At 52.0% G+C, this 17,418-nt stretch overlaps 1 protein-coding gene across 1 annotated transcript in view; it reads right to left on the bottom strand.

Moving 5' to 3' along the window:
• The window catches only part of LOC142251856 (uncharacterized), an 82,429-nt gene extending 71,212 nt beyond the window's left edge, over positions 1–11,217 (bottom strand). Inside the window, exon 1 of the mRNA XM_075324904.1 lies at positions 11,140–11,217. The gene's annotated coding sequence lies outside the window, so the exon portion shown is untranslated. The remainder of the gene's footprint in view (positions 1–11,139) is intronic.
• Positions 11,218–17,418: the final 6,201 nt, after the last annotated feature.

Here is a 17,418-nt window from a genome sequence, read left to right as displayed (position 1 = left end):
GTCAGGAGCAATGAGAATGACCCGACGGCCCTCCATTATGATCTTGCGCAGGACTCTGGGCAAGAACTAGAGGGGGAAACACGTAAGACAGACGAAACTGGTACCAATCTTGAACCAGCGCGTCCGCTGCAAAGGCCTGAGGATCGTGGGAGCGAAGATCCACTTCCGGAGTGCCCCACTTGCGGCAGAGTGACCGAAACACTGCCGAATGCAGAGTCCGCTTGCCGCTGTCCACGGTATGACGGCTGAGATAATCTGCCTCCCAGCTTTCCACGCCTGGGCTGTGGACTGCGGATATGGTGGACTTGGAGTCCTCCGTCCACTGAAGGATGCGTTGAACCTCCAACATTGCCAGGCGGTGAGTGTCCCGCCCTGGTGGTTGATGTAGGCAACCGCTGTGGCGTTGTCTGACTGGACTCGAATGTGCTTGCCCGCCAACTTGGTGAAAGGCCAAGAGAGCTAGAAGCACAGCTCTGATTTCCAGCACATTGAACGAGAGGGCTGATTCGGACGGAGTCCAAGTGCCCTGTGCTCTGTGGAGGAGATATACTGCTCCCCAGCCGGATAGACTGGCATCCGTGGTGAGGATCACCCAGGACGGGGCCAGGAAGGAGCGTCCCTGAAGAGAGAGGGGCCGAAGCCACCACTGAAGGGAGCCCCTGGTCTGTGGCGACAGAGCCACTAACCTGTGCAAGGAAACCGCTTCCATTGACGCCACCATCTGACCCAGCACCTGCATTAGGTGCCTGATGGAATGACGGCGGGGCCTCAGCAAAGAGCGCACCACTGGTGAAGGGACTGCTGTTTGACTAAGGGCAGCTTCACAAGTGCCGGCAGAGTCTCGAATTGCATCCCTAGGTACGTGAGCTTTTGGGTCGGAGTCAGAGTGGACTTGGGAAAAAGACAAGCCACCCGAATTGGACTAGAGTGGCGAGAGTGAGCGAAGCACTCCGCTGACGGTCTGCACTGGATGAAGCCTTGACTAGAAGGCCGTCCAGGAAAAAGGGATGCCAACCCTTGGAGGTGCAGAACCGCAACCACAGCTGCCATGACCCTGATGAATACTCGAGGGGCCGTGGCTAACCCGAAGGGAAGAGCCACGAATCGGAAATGTTCCTCTCTGATTGCAAAACGTAGCCAACGCTGGTGTGAAACTGCAATTGGCACATGCAGATCGACATCTCTGACGTCGAGGATGCAAGGAATCTCCTTGGGTCATTGAGGCAATGACTGATCGCAGAGACTCCATGCGAAAAAGCCGCACCTGAACATGCTTGTTGAGAAGCCTGAGATCCAGGATGGGCCGGAAGGAACCGTCCCTTTAGGGGACTAGGAAGAGATTTGAGTAGAAACCTCTGAACCGTTCCCAGGCGGGAACCGGTACAATTACTCCGTTGGCCTGCAAGGATGCCACGGCCTGAGAGAAGGCGGCGGCCCTGAAGCAGGGGGGAGTTGACAGAAAAAATCTGTTTGGCGGGCTAGATAGAATTCAATCCTGTAGCCGTGGGAGATGATATCCCGCACCCACTGATCGGAGACGTGTTGAAACCACATGTCGCCAAGCGGGAGAGCCTGCCACCGACCAAGGACGTTGCTGGCGCGGCCAGATAGTCAAGAGGAGGCTGCCTTAGTGGCAGCAGCTCCTGCGGTCTTCTGAGGACGCGGCTTCGTGCGCCAGTTGGGTTTTTGGTCCTTGGCCGAGTTAGTGGACGAGGCCGAGGGCTTAGAGAACGACCAGTTGGAGGAACGAAAGGAACGAAACCTCGACTGGTTCCTGCCCTGGACAGGTTCCTGGATTTGGTTTGTGGCATGGAAGTACTCTTCCCGCCAGTAGCTTCCTGAATAATTTCATCCAGTTGTTCACCAAACAGCCTGGGCCCAGCAAATGGGAGCCCAGCAAGGTACTTCTTTGAAGAAGCGTCTGCCTTCCACTCTCGAAGCCACAAGATCCTGTGGATAGCGAGAGAATTGGCCGAAGCCTCCGCAGTGCGGAGCCTCCAGCCAGACATGGCATAGGATGAAAAGGCTGAAGCCTGGAAGTTAAGGCAACCATCTCGGGCATAGAGTCCCTGGTGAGGGAATGCATCTCCTCTAGAGAAGCAGAGATGGCTTTGAAAGCCCACACTGCTGCAAAAGAGAGGGAGAACGAGGCCCCTGCCGCCTCATACGGTCAGTGGGATCCTTAAGAGAGTTGCCATCAGCCACTGATACAACTTTCCGGGCTGAGAGTCTAGACACCGGAGGGTCTACCTTTGGTGAATGAGCCCACTCCTTGACCACCTCTGGTGGAAACGGAAAACGGTCATCAGAACCACGCTTTGGGAAGCGTGTCAGGACAGGCTCTGGGCTTGGTCACAGTGGCCTGAAAACTGGAGTGGTTAAGGAACACACTCCTTGTTCTCTTAGGCAAGGTATACTGATGCTTTTCTGCCAGAGAGGGGAGCTCCCCTGATACAGGCGGATTGAGGTCCAGTACAAAATTAATGGACGCAATCAAATCACTAGCATCTGCGTCACTTTCGGACAGATCCATGGGGTACATGGAGGTAGCGTCCGAGCCCCCAGTAAAGGCATCCTCCTTGTCCTGCGAGTCAGCTCGTGAATCAGAGCCACGGGACGAGGAAGGAGAGGAGGGAGAGGGGACCCTGCGTCTCCATTTTAGGAGGACGGGGTCTGAGCCAGATGAAGAATCCTCTGAGCTTTGCTGAGCGAGCCGTAGCAGCAGAAGCGCCCTAAGAAAGGGGCTGATGCATGCTCAGCAGAGTCCGGGACATCTGTCCCCTGGAGAGAGGGATTCTACCCAAGCCGGGGGTTCAGCCACCGGAGCCGGAGCAGCCGGTGGGACCACTGGGGATGAGCCTCCAGGCTGAGGCACCACCATGTTAGAGCAGGCATCACAATGTGGTTATGTGCTCAGTACAGGCAGTACGAGCCTACATGCAGTGCATATTAAGTACAGCCTTGCTCCTCGTGTGAGACATGCTGCTGAAGTGGGGGCTCTGAGCCAGAATGCCCCCCAGCAGAGTATATACTCAGAGTATATAAGCAGGTCCACAACCGGAGGTTGTGGCTTGCCAGACCGTTTGACATTGGGACATCTCTGTGCCCTCCAGATCCCACAGCCCGGACCCCCAGGGAGATGGCCAGCGCCGATCGCTGTCACAATGTGGTTTATGCAGACATGCATAAGAACGCTGATAAAATGGCGCCGGAGCGAGGAGAGGGGGCGGGGCCTACTCTAAGAGCGGGATCCGGAGGGCCAAGGAGATATACAGGGGAGGGAATATTACCTCAGAGAGGAGTGTCCCTCCCCTGTGCCGAACGGCCGCTGGGCGGAGCCGCACTGTCCCTCTGCATGATTAGCATGCAGGGGCAGTGAAAACGAAACTAGGCCTCAGGCGAAGCCGGGGCCTAAATTTAACGATGCGGCCGGCGAGCAGGCACCATCGGCGCGGTTCTCAGGTGAAAACCATTGAACCGGCCGGAAATGTCACAATAAATACACAGCACACTCTCCCCAACAATAAAGTACAAGGGACCCCCGATAATAACGTCTCAGATACTTAGCTTGTGAGACGCAGGGCCAGATCCCTGAGGGATGAGTGCTCCGTCCGGCAGGATCCTGAAAGGGCTGCGGATGGAGACCGGTCTCCTGCAAGGCAGTGAGAACCGTGCTGGCTCCCACTTCAAGCCAGAGCCCGAGGGATGGTGAAGGAGCGCGGCATGTAAGGCTCCAGCCCTGAAATCAACCTTAACAACACCGCCGACACAGTGAGGTGAGAAGGGACATGCCGGGAGTCCAGGCTTGGACCCGCTTTTCTTCAAACTCTTTCCAAAAATCAAAATCAGATGAGAATGCATGTGTGGATGTGTGCCTCCTGAACACAAAGCATTTAACTGGCTATATTTGGTTATCCAGGGGGTGTATATGCTCGGAGGGAGGGGCTACACTTTTGAGTGTAGTACTTTGTGTGTCCTACGGAGGCAGAAGCTATACACCCATGGTCTGGGTCTCCCATAGGAACGATGAAGAAAATCTTAGAATATTTTTATTTATTGTGCAACAGGGAAGGACTAGGGACGTTTCGGCCCAAATATAGGCCTTTTTCACGCCAAGTCACTAGAAAAGGATGAGAAAACAGTAATCACTATTTTACAATATTTTACAAGATTGCCATATTTATAAGAAATATACACATAAAATTAAAAAAGATCCCATGTTGATATTTGGTATATAGATACGTAGCTACAACAGCAAAAAGTACAGGCAACCACAGTGGGGGTATCTCTCTGAGGAACACATGAACAGCAGCAGCAACATAAAAATAAGATGCACATAGAAATAGCATACCTTCACAGAAGAAAATCTATTTTCTCAAGAGAATTTTTCATATAGGTTTCTGCAATTGCAGAGATAGAAATTGCAGAAACCTATATGAAAAATTCTCTTGAGAAAATAGATTTTCTTCTGTGAAGGTATGCTACTTCTATGTGCATCTTATTTTTATGTTGCTGCTGCTGTTCATGTGTTCCTCAGAGAGATACCCCCACTGTGGTTGCCTGTACTTTTTGCTGTTGTAGCTACGTATCTATATACCAAATCTCAACATGGGATCTTTTTTTAATTTTATGTGTATATTACTTGTAAATATGTCAATCTTGTAAAATATTGTAAAATAGAGATTACTGTTTTCTCATCCTTTTCTAATGAATTGGCGTGAAAAAGGCCTATATTTGGGCCGAAACGTCCCTAGTCCTTCCCTGTTGCACAATAAATAAAAATATACTAAGATTTTTGCAAAAGAAAAAAACAAATCTGTTCAGTCTCTTTTTTCTACTTTATTCAAGAATGAGAGTGCAGTGTCTGAATTAGTATACTGTTTGGACCTTGGTCCCCTCACTGGCACCTCAGAAATTTTCCCTATTTTTAGCAGTGTGCACACCATAAATCCTGACTTAAGTATCCGATATGCAGACTCCTGACCAGAATCCGTGCACTGAGCGAGGCTGACACCCTCTAGTCAGATTCTAGCGGGAAGTCTGTATATTGTATACATGTGACCGTCATTCCTAGCTCTGAAACGGACAAGTTCTCACAGTGCCCAGGATTCATAAGTCTGCAGTGACAGAGCGCACCGCACCACAACACACAGCAAACCCCCCACACACACAGCAGACCACACACATAGCAGAGCGCACCACACACACAGCAGAGCGGCCTCCACACACACACAGCAGAGCGCGCGCGCCACACACACACACACAGTAGAGCGCACCCCACACACACGAGCGCACCACACACACACGAGCGCACCACACACACGAGCGCACCACACACACAGCGCCCCACCCACACACACAGCAGAGCGCGCGCGCCACACACAGCGCACCACACACACACACACGAGCGCACCACACACACACACACAGCAGAGAGCACCACACACACACACACGAGCGCACCACACACAAACACGAGCGCACCACACACAAACACGAGCACGCCACACAAACGAGCGCGCCACACACACACACGAGCGCACCACACACATAAACACAGCAGTGCGCACCACACACACACAGCAGAGCGCACCACACACACAGCAGAGCGCACCACACACACACAGAAGAGCGCACCACACACACACAGCAGAGTGCACCACACACATACACAGCATTGCGCACCACACACAGCAGAGCGCACCACACACACAGCAGAGCGCACCACACACACAGCAGCGCGCACCACACACACAGCAGAGTGCACCACACACACACAGAAGAGCGCACCACACACACACAGCAGAGTGCACCACACACATACACAGCATTGCGCACCACACACAGCAGAGCGCACCACACACACAGCAGAGCGCACCACACACACAGCAGAGCGCACCACACACACAGCAGCGCGCACCACACACACAGCAGAGCGCACCACACACACAGCAGAGCGCACCACACACACAGCAGAGCGCACCACACACACACAGCAGAGCGCACCACACACACAGCAGAGCGCACCACACACACAGCAACGCGCACCACACACACAGCAGAGCGCACCACACACACAGCAGAGCGCACCACACACACAGCAGAGCGCACCACACACACACAAAACAGAGCGCACCACACACACACACACACACAACAGAGCGCACCACACACACACACACAGCAGAGCGCAACACACACAACAGAGCGCACTACACACAGCAGAGCGCACCACACACACACACACACAACAGAGCGCACCACACACAACAGAGCGCACCACACACACAGCAGAGCACACCACACACACAGCAGAGCGCATCACACACACACTGCAGAGCGCGCCCCACACACACAACAGAGCGCACCACACACACACACACAGCAGAGCGCACCACACACACAGCAGAGCGCACCACACACACACACACAAACACGGACAGGAGACTTGTGGATCTATAGACAGGAGAACCATTTATGGTGTTAACAGTGGGTGTCGACTACCAGAAATGTCTCTGGAGCAGAGTCTGCATCACTGGACCCCACATTAGGCTGGTTTCAGACGTCCGTGTTTTAGGCCTACGACACACTCACGTGAAAATCACGCACGAGCCGAGAGACACGTATTTCCCCTGCGTGTTGCGTGCAGGTAAGTACGTGTCTCTGGTACGTGCGGGCAACGTGTGTTCTCCGCATGCTATCCGTGATAACATACGGAGAACAGGTTATTTACATACTCATGTGGTCCTTGCTGCTGTCCGTGGTGCTGATCTTCGGTCTCCAGCCCTCCCGTTTCCCGCTGCTGCCAGGCAGTGAAGTGAATATTAAATGAGAATAATGAGCGGCGGACGGCAGCAAGTGACAGCAGCGGCAGAGACAGGAGGGCTGGAGAAGGTGAGTTAAGGTTTTTTTTTCTTTCTCTGACACGTGTGTTTTCTCCGGCGCGTGTCACACGGGACCGCATCCACACTTCACCCGTGTGGTACGGGCCGTGTGACACCCGTGCTGCCGGAGCAAACACTGACATGTCAGCGTGTAGAAAAACGCACACACATACAAACGCACACGGACACACGTTCCGTTTTACGTGTATGTGCCTGCTACAATAGGGTAGCATTGCTGAACGTGTCTCCGTGCCGCCGGTACGTGCAAAAAATGGCAAACACGTACCGGCGGCACGGATGTGTGTCGGAGGCCTTAGGTACGTGTGACATCCGTTTTTAACACGGATGTCACACGTACCCATGTTATTCTATGATGTGCCTCACACGTCCGTGTTTGCACATGGACCGTGTGACCTTTCATGAACCCGCACACACACACGCAGGCATCTCCGGCAGCACGGATGTCACACGGATCGCACACTGATGTGATCCATGTGACATCAGTGTAAAACATACTGGAGAAAATATGGGTCTTTTTAATAAAAAGATTTTCTATATTTACCTCTCTCCAGCGCTGCTGTCTCCGGCTCTGCTGCCTCACGCTCCTTATCGCCGCTCATTATACTCACTGAATATTCAGTGCCCTTTGGAGCTGGAAGGGACAGCGCTGGAGACGTCAGTGCCGGGGACCGCATCGCTGAGTGAGTTTACAGGTGTGTGATGAGAACATAGAAGCCGGAACATTGCGGGGACAGCATCGGGGACTCGTCACAGTTCCCAATGAACTCTGATGAACCCGTGAAGCTGTAGCACGGGTGTCGCGGGGGTCATCAGGATGTCATCAGAGTTCATTGGGAACTCCGATGACCTCCTGGATGTCACTCTGCTTTGTAAATACTCACCTGTCCCCGCGGTGCTGTCCTCGTGGGGCTGTACCCAGCGCTGTACCCACGATGCTCGGCTTCCTGATCCTGAGTGCGGCGAATAATGATGAAAATAATGAGCGGCAGTCAGGAGCGGCAGGCAGCAGAGCCGGAGAAAGCAGGCAAATATGAAAAATCTTTTAAGTTCATAGACCCGTGTTTTCTCCGGTACCTGTCACACGCATGCAAACACGGATGTCACAGGTGAGACACACGTATGACACATGTATGACCATAACCATGCGTGTGACTGGTACCTGATTAAACACGGACGTTTGAAACCAGCCATAGGCCTCTTTCACACGTACGTGCCTCCGGTACGTCTTTGGCAGTTTTCTCACGTACCGGAGACACGTACACACGTAGACCTAGGTATTCCTATGGTTTTGGACACACGTAAGTATTTGCGCACAGAACGTGTGTCCGTTCCGTACTTACTTGTGTTTCTCACGCCGACATGTCAGTTTTCTCTTGGCATCACGGGTGTCACACGGAACACAAACGTGTCACACGTAATGCAAACGGACCACATGGATGTGTTCCGTGTGACACGCACCGGAGAGAAGACATGTGTCTGTGAGAAAAAAATAAAACCTTTGCTCACCTTCTCCAGCCCTCTTGTCTCTGCCGCTGCTGTCACTTGCTGCCGACCGCCGCTCATTATGCTCATTGAATATTCACTTCACTGCGGCGGAAGCAGCAGTAGCGGGGAGTCTTGCAGGACCGAGACCGAAGATCAGCACCACGGACAGCGACGCCAGGGACAGGTGAGTAGAAAGTTCCCGTTCTCCGTGTGTTATCACGGATAACACACGGAGAACACACGTAGCCCATAAACACGGCTCACGGAGGGCAAAACGCACCTCTGACATGTCCGTAAAAATGTGCGTGGTTTTTCACGAATGTGTGAAAGAGTCCTTACACTGAGCCGGGAAGCACCAGACTCTGGTGACCGCACACGGTGGTGTCTGACGAGATATTCCATGTGGAATCACGCGCAGCTAAACTGACAAGAATGGGAGTCTCCTCCACACAACGCCATCACTCCCCGTGCACCCTGAGGCCTCCGACATACTCACGTGCCGCCGGTCCGTGTGTGCCATTTTTTACCAGGACCGGAGACACGTGCACACAGGGACCTAGGTAATCCCTATGGTTAGGAGACACGTATTTTGGAACGGAACGTGTGTCCGTTCCGTACTTACGTGTCGCCCTGTGTTAAAAACGTTGACATGTCCGTGTTGCTCCGGCAGCACGGGTGTCACACGGCCCGCACCCGTACCACACGGATGTAGTGTGGATGCGGTCCCGTGTGACATGCGCCGGAGAAAACACGTCAGAGTAAAAAAAAAAAAAAATCCTTACTCACCTTCTCCAGCCCTCTTGTCTCTGCCGCTGCTGTCACTTGCTGCCGACCGCCGCTCATTATGCTCATTGAATATTCACTTCACTGCGGCGGAAGCAGCAGTAGCGGGGAGTCTTGCAGGACCGAGACCGAAGATCAGCACCACGGACAGGTGAGTAGAAAGTTCCCGTTCTCCGTGTGTTATCACGGATAACACACTAAGAACACACGTAGCCCATAAACACGGCTCACGGAGGGCAAAACGCACCTCTGACATGTCCGTAAAAATGTGCGTGGTTTTTCACGAATGTGTGAAAGAGTTCTTACACTGAGCCGGGAAGCACCAGACTCCGGTGACCGCACACGGTGGTGTCTGACGAGATATTCCATGTGGAATCATGCGCAGCTAAACTGACAAGAATGGGAGTCTCCTCCACACAACGCCATCACTCCCCGTGCACCCTGAGGCCTCCGACATACTCACGTGTCGCCGGTCCGTGTGTGCCATTTTTTACACGGACCGGAGACACGTGCACACAGGGACCTAGGTAATCCCTATGGTTAGGAGACACGTAAGTATTTTGGAACGGAACGTGTGTCCGTTCCGTACTTACGTGTCGCCGTGTGTTAAAAACGTTGACATGTCCGTGTTGCTCCGGCAGCACGGGTGTCACACGGCCCGCACCCGTACCACACGTCAGAGTAAAAAAAAAAAAAAATCCTTACTCACCTTCTCCAGCCCTCCTGTCTCTGACGCTGCTGTCACTTGCTGCCGACCACCGCTCATTATACTCATTTAGGCTACTTTCACACATCCGGTTTGAGCCTTGCGGCTCAATCCGGCTGTGAAACCTATGCAACGGATGCGGCGAAAACACCGCATCATTTGCATAAGTTTTTACATGCGGCCGGTCCGTTTTTTTCCGGTTGCGGCATGCTACTGAGCATGCGCAGTGGAAAAAAACGCATGCGGCGGCCGGATGCGGTTTTTTCCGCATCGCACCGCATCCGGCGTCCATAGGCATGCATTGAAAATGCGCCGCAGCGGCCGGATGCGGCGCGATGCGGGTTTTTTTGCCGGAGCAAAAAACGTTGCAGGGGACGTTCTATCCGGCCGCAGCATCGGCTAAATCTGCCGCATGCGGCAAAAACCGGACCGAACGCAAGCCCCTGCGGCACAATACGGCACTAATGTAAGTCTATGCAAAAAAAACGCAACCGGTGTCACAAAAACCGGTTGCGTTTTTTCTGCAGAACGCCGTATTGTGCCGCGGAGCAAAATCCGGATGTGTGAAAGCAGCCTTAATATTCACCTCACTGCGGCGGCAGCAGGAGACGGCAGGGCTGGAGACCAAAGATCAGCACCACGGACAGCAGCAAGGACCACGTATGCAAATTACCGATTCTCCGTGTGTTATAGCGGACAGCACACGGAGAACACACGTAGCCCGCACGTACCAGAGACACGTATTTACCTACACGCAACACGCAAGGAAAATACGTGTCTCGCGGCACGTGCGTGATTTTCACGTGAGTGTGGTACAGGCCTGATGCAGTGTGCGGGATGTCACCCAGGAAACGGCACCAAAGACCTGCAGGAAGATTTTGGCGCCATTTTCCTGTGGAAACCCCTCAGCAGACATCTCCCCTCAGCCGTTAGGACGCGGCACAGCTCCACTCACTCACAGGGAATATCCTGCGGAGCAGCCCGTGCTCGGTGCAGGGGGAGCGGACACGGGTCTGGAAGTGCCGCCGGGGAGGGCAGCGCTACAGTGACGGCTGCTACACTGAGCGAGGATTCCTCCGCAGCTCCGGTAACCGAGAGGGATATATATATATATATATATATATATATATATATATATATATATATATATATATATATATATAAAGCGCCACTTCTCGGTGGCAGTTGTGGCCCCAGCAGCTGCGGGCTGTGGACCGTGTCGGGCACGTACAGGCCGCCCCTCCCGGGAATCCCCGTTACCTCAGAACGCGTCTACTCTCCTCGGCTCCGCGCTTTTAGTCTGAACAATCCAACGGTTTCCACCTTCATAGAGTGCTGTTACCTAGGAAACTGGGCGGGCATTACTGCCAGCCAATGGGCGATGGATTCTTTTCTTTTTTTTTTTCAAATATTAATAAACTTTATTGTACAGGACCTAGTACATTGAGAGACTACAAGTAATATGGTCACTAGGATGTAGGACGCCATGTTTGTGGAGGATGTGATGCTGCTCAGGGGAGTGGGGGCAGGAAGGTTCCAGCTGCTGCCACTGTATTAGGCCTCATTCACACATAAGTATTTGGTCAGTATTTTGCATCAGTGTTTGTATGCTAAAGAAAGGAGTTGGGCTTAGGGTATGTTCACACATCAGGTTTTTGCTGTGCGGCACAATCCGGTGATTTGCGGAAAAAACGCATTTTTTTTTTCCGCCGGGTGTGTTTTTTCCTCATAGACTTTTATTAGCGCCGGATTGTGCCGCATGTACTTGCGTTTGATCCGTTTTTTGTCGGATGCGGCAAAAATCGTCAGTCTGGCGTCCGCACAGTACGCAGAGAGGAACATTTTTTGCCAGCGGCTAAAAACTGCATAGCGCCGGGTGCGGCGCTGTGCGGAATGGTGCATAATGAAAGTCTATGCGCCCCGGATCCGGTGGCATGCATCAAACGCCGGAAGCATGTACCTGATCCGGGTTTTGCTTCTGAGCGTGCCCAGAAGTGATATAAAGTTATTGCTTGTCAGAAAATCAATCAATCACTCACTCACTCTCAGGCCTAAAACACACTTCCGTTAAAAACACGCACGTGCCGCGAGACACGTATTTACCCTAGTGTTGCATGTAGTAAGTACGTGTCTCGGGTACATGCGGTCCACGTGTGTTCTACATGTGCTATCCGCGATAGCACACGTAGAACCGATAATTTGCATACTCACGTGTTCCGTGCTGCTGTCCATGGTGCTGATCTTTGGTCTCCAGCCCTGCCGTCTCCCCGCTGCTGCTGCTGCCGGCCGCAGTGAAGTGAATATTAAATGAGCATAATGAGCGGCGGTCGGCAGCAGCGGCAGAGACAGGAGGGCTGGAGAAGGTAAGTAAATGTTTTGGGTTTTTTTCACTGACGTGTGTTTTCTCCGGCGCGTGTCACACGAGACCGCATCCACACTACATCCGTGTGGTACGGGTGCGGGCCGTGTGACACCCGTGCTGCCGGAGAAAACGTGGACATGTCAGCGTGTAGAAAAACGAACACACGTACAAACGCACACGGACACACGTTCCGTGTGGTTTTACGTGTGTGTGCCTGCTACAATAGGGTAGCATTGCTGAACATGTCTCCATGCCGCCGGTACGTGCAAAAATGGCAAACACGTACCGGCGGCACGGATCTGTGTCGGAGGCCTCAAACTCACTCACTCACTGACTCACTCACTCACCCTCACCCACTCACCGATCACGGGCGCGGTGCTGCACGGCTTTCACAAAGCTCTGGCGGCTTCTCCTGATTTGAAAATGCCGGCCGCCCATTATTCAATCTTGTATTCACTGCTTTCCCCGCCCACCGGTGCCTATGATTGGTTGCAGTCAGACACGCCCCCATGCTGTGTGACAGCTGTGTCACTGCAACCAATCACAGACGCCGGTGGGCGGGTCTATATCGTGCAGTAAAATAATAAATAAATAATTTAAAAAAACAGCGTGCGGTCCCTGCCAACTTTGATACCAGCAAAGATAAAGCCACACGGCTGAAGGCTGGTATTCTCAGGATGGGGAGCCCCACGTTATGGGGAGCCCCCTAGCCTAACAATACCAGCCAGCAGCCGCCCGAAATTGCCGCATCAATTAGATGCGACAGTCCCGGGACTCTACTCGTCTCATCCCGAATTGCCCTGGTGCGGTGGTAATCGGGGTAATAAGGGATTAATCATGGCAGGCGTCTATAAAACACCCCCAATGATTAACCTGTAAGTGAAAGTAAATAAACACATACACCCAAAAAAATACTTTATTTGGAATAAAAGACAAAAAATCACCCTCTTTCACCATTTTATTAAAATCCCCAAATACCCCTCCAGGTCCGACGTAATCCACAGAGGTCCCACGACGATTTCAGCTCTGCTACATGAAGATGACAGGAGAAGCAGTAGAACAACGCTGCTCACTGTGAGCTCCATGGAGCAACTGAAGTGAATCGCGCTGTCAGCGGAGACGTCACTGAGGTAGTGCCGGGACATGTGCGGTGATGATGCGTGCGAGAGTGCCTGCTTGTGCGGTGATGATGGTGGCTGTAGTGCCTGCATGTGCGATGATGATGCGTGCGATAGTGCCTGCTTGTGCGGTGATGATGCGTGCCGTAGTGCCGGAGTGTGTGCGGTGATGATGCGTGCAAGAGTGCCTGCTTGTGCGGTGATGATGCGTGCAAGAGTGCCTGCTTGTGCGGTGATGATGGGTGCGGGAGTGCCTGCTTGTGCGGTGATGATGGGGGCTGTAGTGCCTGCTTGTGCGGTGATGATGCGTGCGGTAGTGCCGGGGTGTGTGCAGTGATGATGCGTGCGAGAGTGCCTGCTTGTGCGGTGATGATGGGGGCTGTAGTGCCTGCTTGTGCGGTGATGATCCGTGTGGTAGTGCCGGGGTGTGTGCGGTAATGATGCGTGTGAGAGTGCCTGCGTGTGCGGTGATGATGCGTGCGATAGTGCCTGCTTGTGCGGTGATGATGGGGGCTGTAGTGCCTGCTTGTGCAGTGATGATGCGTGCGAGAGTGCCTACGTGTGCGGTGATGATGCGTGAGAGAGTGCCTGCGTGTGCGGTGATGATGCGTGAGAGAGTGCCTGCGTGTGCGGTGATGATGCGTGTGAGAGTGCCTGCGTGTGCGGTGATGATGGGGGCTGTAGTGCCTACGTGTGCGGTGATGATGCGTGCGAGAGTGCCTGCGTGTGCGGTGATGATGCGTGCGAGAGTGCCTGTGTGTGCGGTGATGATGCGTGCGAGAGTGCCTGCGTGTGCGGTGATGATGGGGGCTGTAGTGCCTGCGTGTGCTGTGATGATGCGTTTGATAGTGCCTGCTTGTGCGGTGATGATGGGGGCTGTAGTGCCTGCTTGTGCGGTGATGATGCGTGCGAGAGTGCCTGCGTGTGCGGTGATGATGCGTGCGAGAGTGCCTGCGTGTGCGGTGATGATGCGTGCGGGAGTGCCTGCGTGTGTGGTGATGATGCGTGCGGTAGTGCCGGGGTGTGTGCGGTGATGCGTGCGAGAGTGCCTGCTTGTGCGGTGATGTTGGGGGCTGTAGTGCCTGCTTGTGGGGTGATGATGCGTGCAATAGTGCCTGCTTGTGCGGTGATGATGCGTGCAGTAGTGCCTGCGTGTGCGGTGATGATGCGTGCGGTAGTGCCTGCGTGTGCAGTGATGATGGGGGCGGTAGTGACGGTGTTTGTGCGGTGATGATGGGGTGTCTCAGCATAGAAAAAAAAAAAAACGGATCAGTTTTTTTACCAGATCTGTCATATCAGTTTTTACACAATCTGAGACGGATCCGTTGCGTCAGGCACAAACCAGATTGTGCCTGATTGGAAAAAACTGATGTGTGCACTTAGCCTTACAGAGAAAAACTATAATTGGCAGACTGACGGCTGTCACTGATGAAATACTGACCAAAAGTCCTGATGTGTGACTGAGGCCTTCTGTGGGCCCCGTCAGTGCACGGTGCTTCTGCCTCTGCCTTATACCTCGAGCCGATGAGCAGGGGTGGGATTCAGCCATTTCTTCCCGGTTGTTAAAATAGTAGCAGCTTCACCGAACCAGGAAGAAGCGGTGCACCGATCCGGTTCCAAATGCCGGTGTGATGTCACCTCCGGGCAGCCGCGCTCTGCTCCTCCTCTCTCTATAAACAGTGAGGAGTAGAGCTGGGGCGGTGCGGAGAATCGGCCTCTGCAGGGCTCTGTAATCATGGCTGTACGAGGATGCTGGAGTCTCATTTCCTCTCACAGCGTCCAAGCTCCGCCGTCCTTACAGAACCTAACGTGTGAGTGTGCCGCTCTGTTTGTGTCTGTATTTTCCAGTGTGTGTGAGCGTGCGTGTATACTTTCCAGTGTGTGTGAGCGTGCAGGTGTATTTTCAGCGTCTGTTTGTAAGTCTATTAAGCAGCAGAATATGTATACATAAAAGAGAACCGCACAAATTCTTATAGAGAGCCTATCATGAAAATTGTATCCCTCAAACTAATTGCTTTCCTGAGAAATCCACCGGCCTCACCTGACCGAGATCTCTCACCAGCACGGTCGGTGCCTGGAGCGGAGCGTGCGCAGTGAGGGCCCCAGGATGGATCTAAACTCAGACACTGACTGTTGTCACAAGATCTTGGTAGGAAAGTCACTGAGAGACCTATCAGTCACACACAGGAGCCCGGCAGGGAACATGGAGGGAGGCAGGAGAGCTGCAAGTGCACGTCCTATCCCAAAGCACTTGCAGGTCATTTGCATATAATTTCCATTGCTGAATTTCTCAAAAACTGTAAAATGGAATTCTGCAAACGATGCAATCCGCATTAAAGCTCCTGCACATACGGTTTTGTTTTTCTCTATAGCACTTTTAGGGGACTTGAAGCCCGCACTGTCTGATCGTTTTTGCTGTTCAGAGCGGTGCTTCAGTGTCCCTCTGAACAGCAGAAATGCTGATGATCTGTGAATGCCGGCGCTCAGGAAATTCGTTATGACAGCGACAGGAGTCATAAGCTGAAAATTAAAGTAATGCGCCCCAACGTGGTACCAATAAGAAGACGCGCTCGTCACTTAAAAAGTAAGTCCTCACTCAGCGCAATCGAATTAAAAATAAATCACAGATGTCAAAAAATGGGAACACACAATTCCATTATTTATTTATTTATTTATGTAATTAATTAATCCTTTTAAATGGAACCTGTCGCGTTAAAACAGCGTTATTGACCTGCAGAAATGGGATTAATCTGCAGGCTAAGGCTACATGCGTACGCTGCCGTTTTTTTTCTGCACACAAACTGTAACCAACACTGCATGTTATCAGAGAGAGCCTGGAACTGTAAAAAAAAATGCTTGTAATGTAGGTGCATTTTTGGTGCATTTTTGATGCGTTTTTCGTGCGTTTTTGGTTCGTTTTTGTTAATGCGTTTTTTTAAAGGTAAATCAAAATACGATAGGATAGGATAATGGATAGACAGCTAGAATAGATGATAGAAAAAAACCAGAAAGATAGATAGATAGATAGATAGATAGAACGAACATATAGATTAGATAATAAAAAAAGAACAGAATGCATAGAAAGAAATAACAGAATAGCTTGATAAAGCTATATCTAGCTTGGCTAGCCGTTTTTATTTTTAATTTTTGGAGGGTAAAAAAAAATAACGAGGGGTCCCCCCTTTTTCATATCCTGCACAAGAACAGCTGCAGGCTGCAACATTCAGCTCTCTGCTGTACCTTGGCTGGTTATGAAAATTAGTGGAGATTCCACGCTTTTTTTATTTTAATGATTTGATTTACGGTATTTAGAAAAAAAAATATATATATATATGATGTGGGGTACCATCTGTTTTTCTAATACCAGCCAAGGTACAGCAGACAATTGGGGGCTGATATTATTAGGGTGGGAAGGCCCATCGTTATTTGGCCCTTTCCAGCCTAACAATAGCAGCCCAAAGCCTCCCCAGAAGTGGCGCATCCAGTAGATGCGCCAATTCTGTCACTGGACCCAGCTCTTCCCGATTGCCCTGGTGTGGTTGCAATCGGGGCAATAAGGGGTTAATGGCAGCCCATAGCTGCCACTAAGCCCTACGTTAGTGATGTCAGGCGTCTATGAGATACCCCCCACTACTAATCTGTAAGTGAAAGTAAATAAACACAAACTCCCAAAAAAAATCCTTTATTTGAAATAAAATAAAAAGCCCTCTCTTTCACCACTTTATTAACCCTCAAACACCTTACCAGGTCCGAAGTAATCCACATGAGGTCCCACGGCGATTCAGCTCTACTACATCCCTGTCCTGTCACAGTGAACGTCATAGAATATGCCAGCTGTGAGTGCAGATAGAGAACAGCGATCAGAATGAACTCGGGTGAATCCCTGACGTCACAACTATGTGTCCCGCAGTACGGCGTGTGTCGCAGCAGTGACGTCACGGGTTCACCGCTTTGAGGTTTAGGCCGCTACTGAAGTGAGCCACGCAATTGGCGGTGCTGTAACGCACGTGAGTCCTCCAGCTGCGGCTCACTTCAGTCACGGCCTGATTTGTGCACACA

The sequence above is a fragment of the Anomaloglossus baeobatrachus genome, chromosome 9 (assembly GCF_048569485.1).
Source record: "Anomaloglossus baeobatrachus isolate aAnoBae1 chromosome 9, aAnoBae1.hap1, whole genome shotgun sequence".
NCBI classification, from domain to species: Eukaryota; Metazoa; Chordata; class Amphibia; order Anura; family Aromobatidae; genus Anomaloglossus; species Anomaloglossus baeobatrachus.
This window is presented reverse-complemented; position numbering and strand designations above follow the sequence as displayed.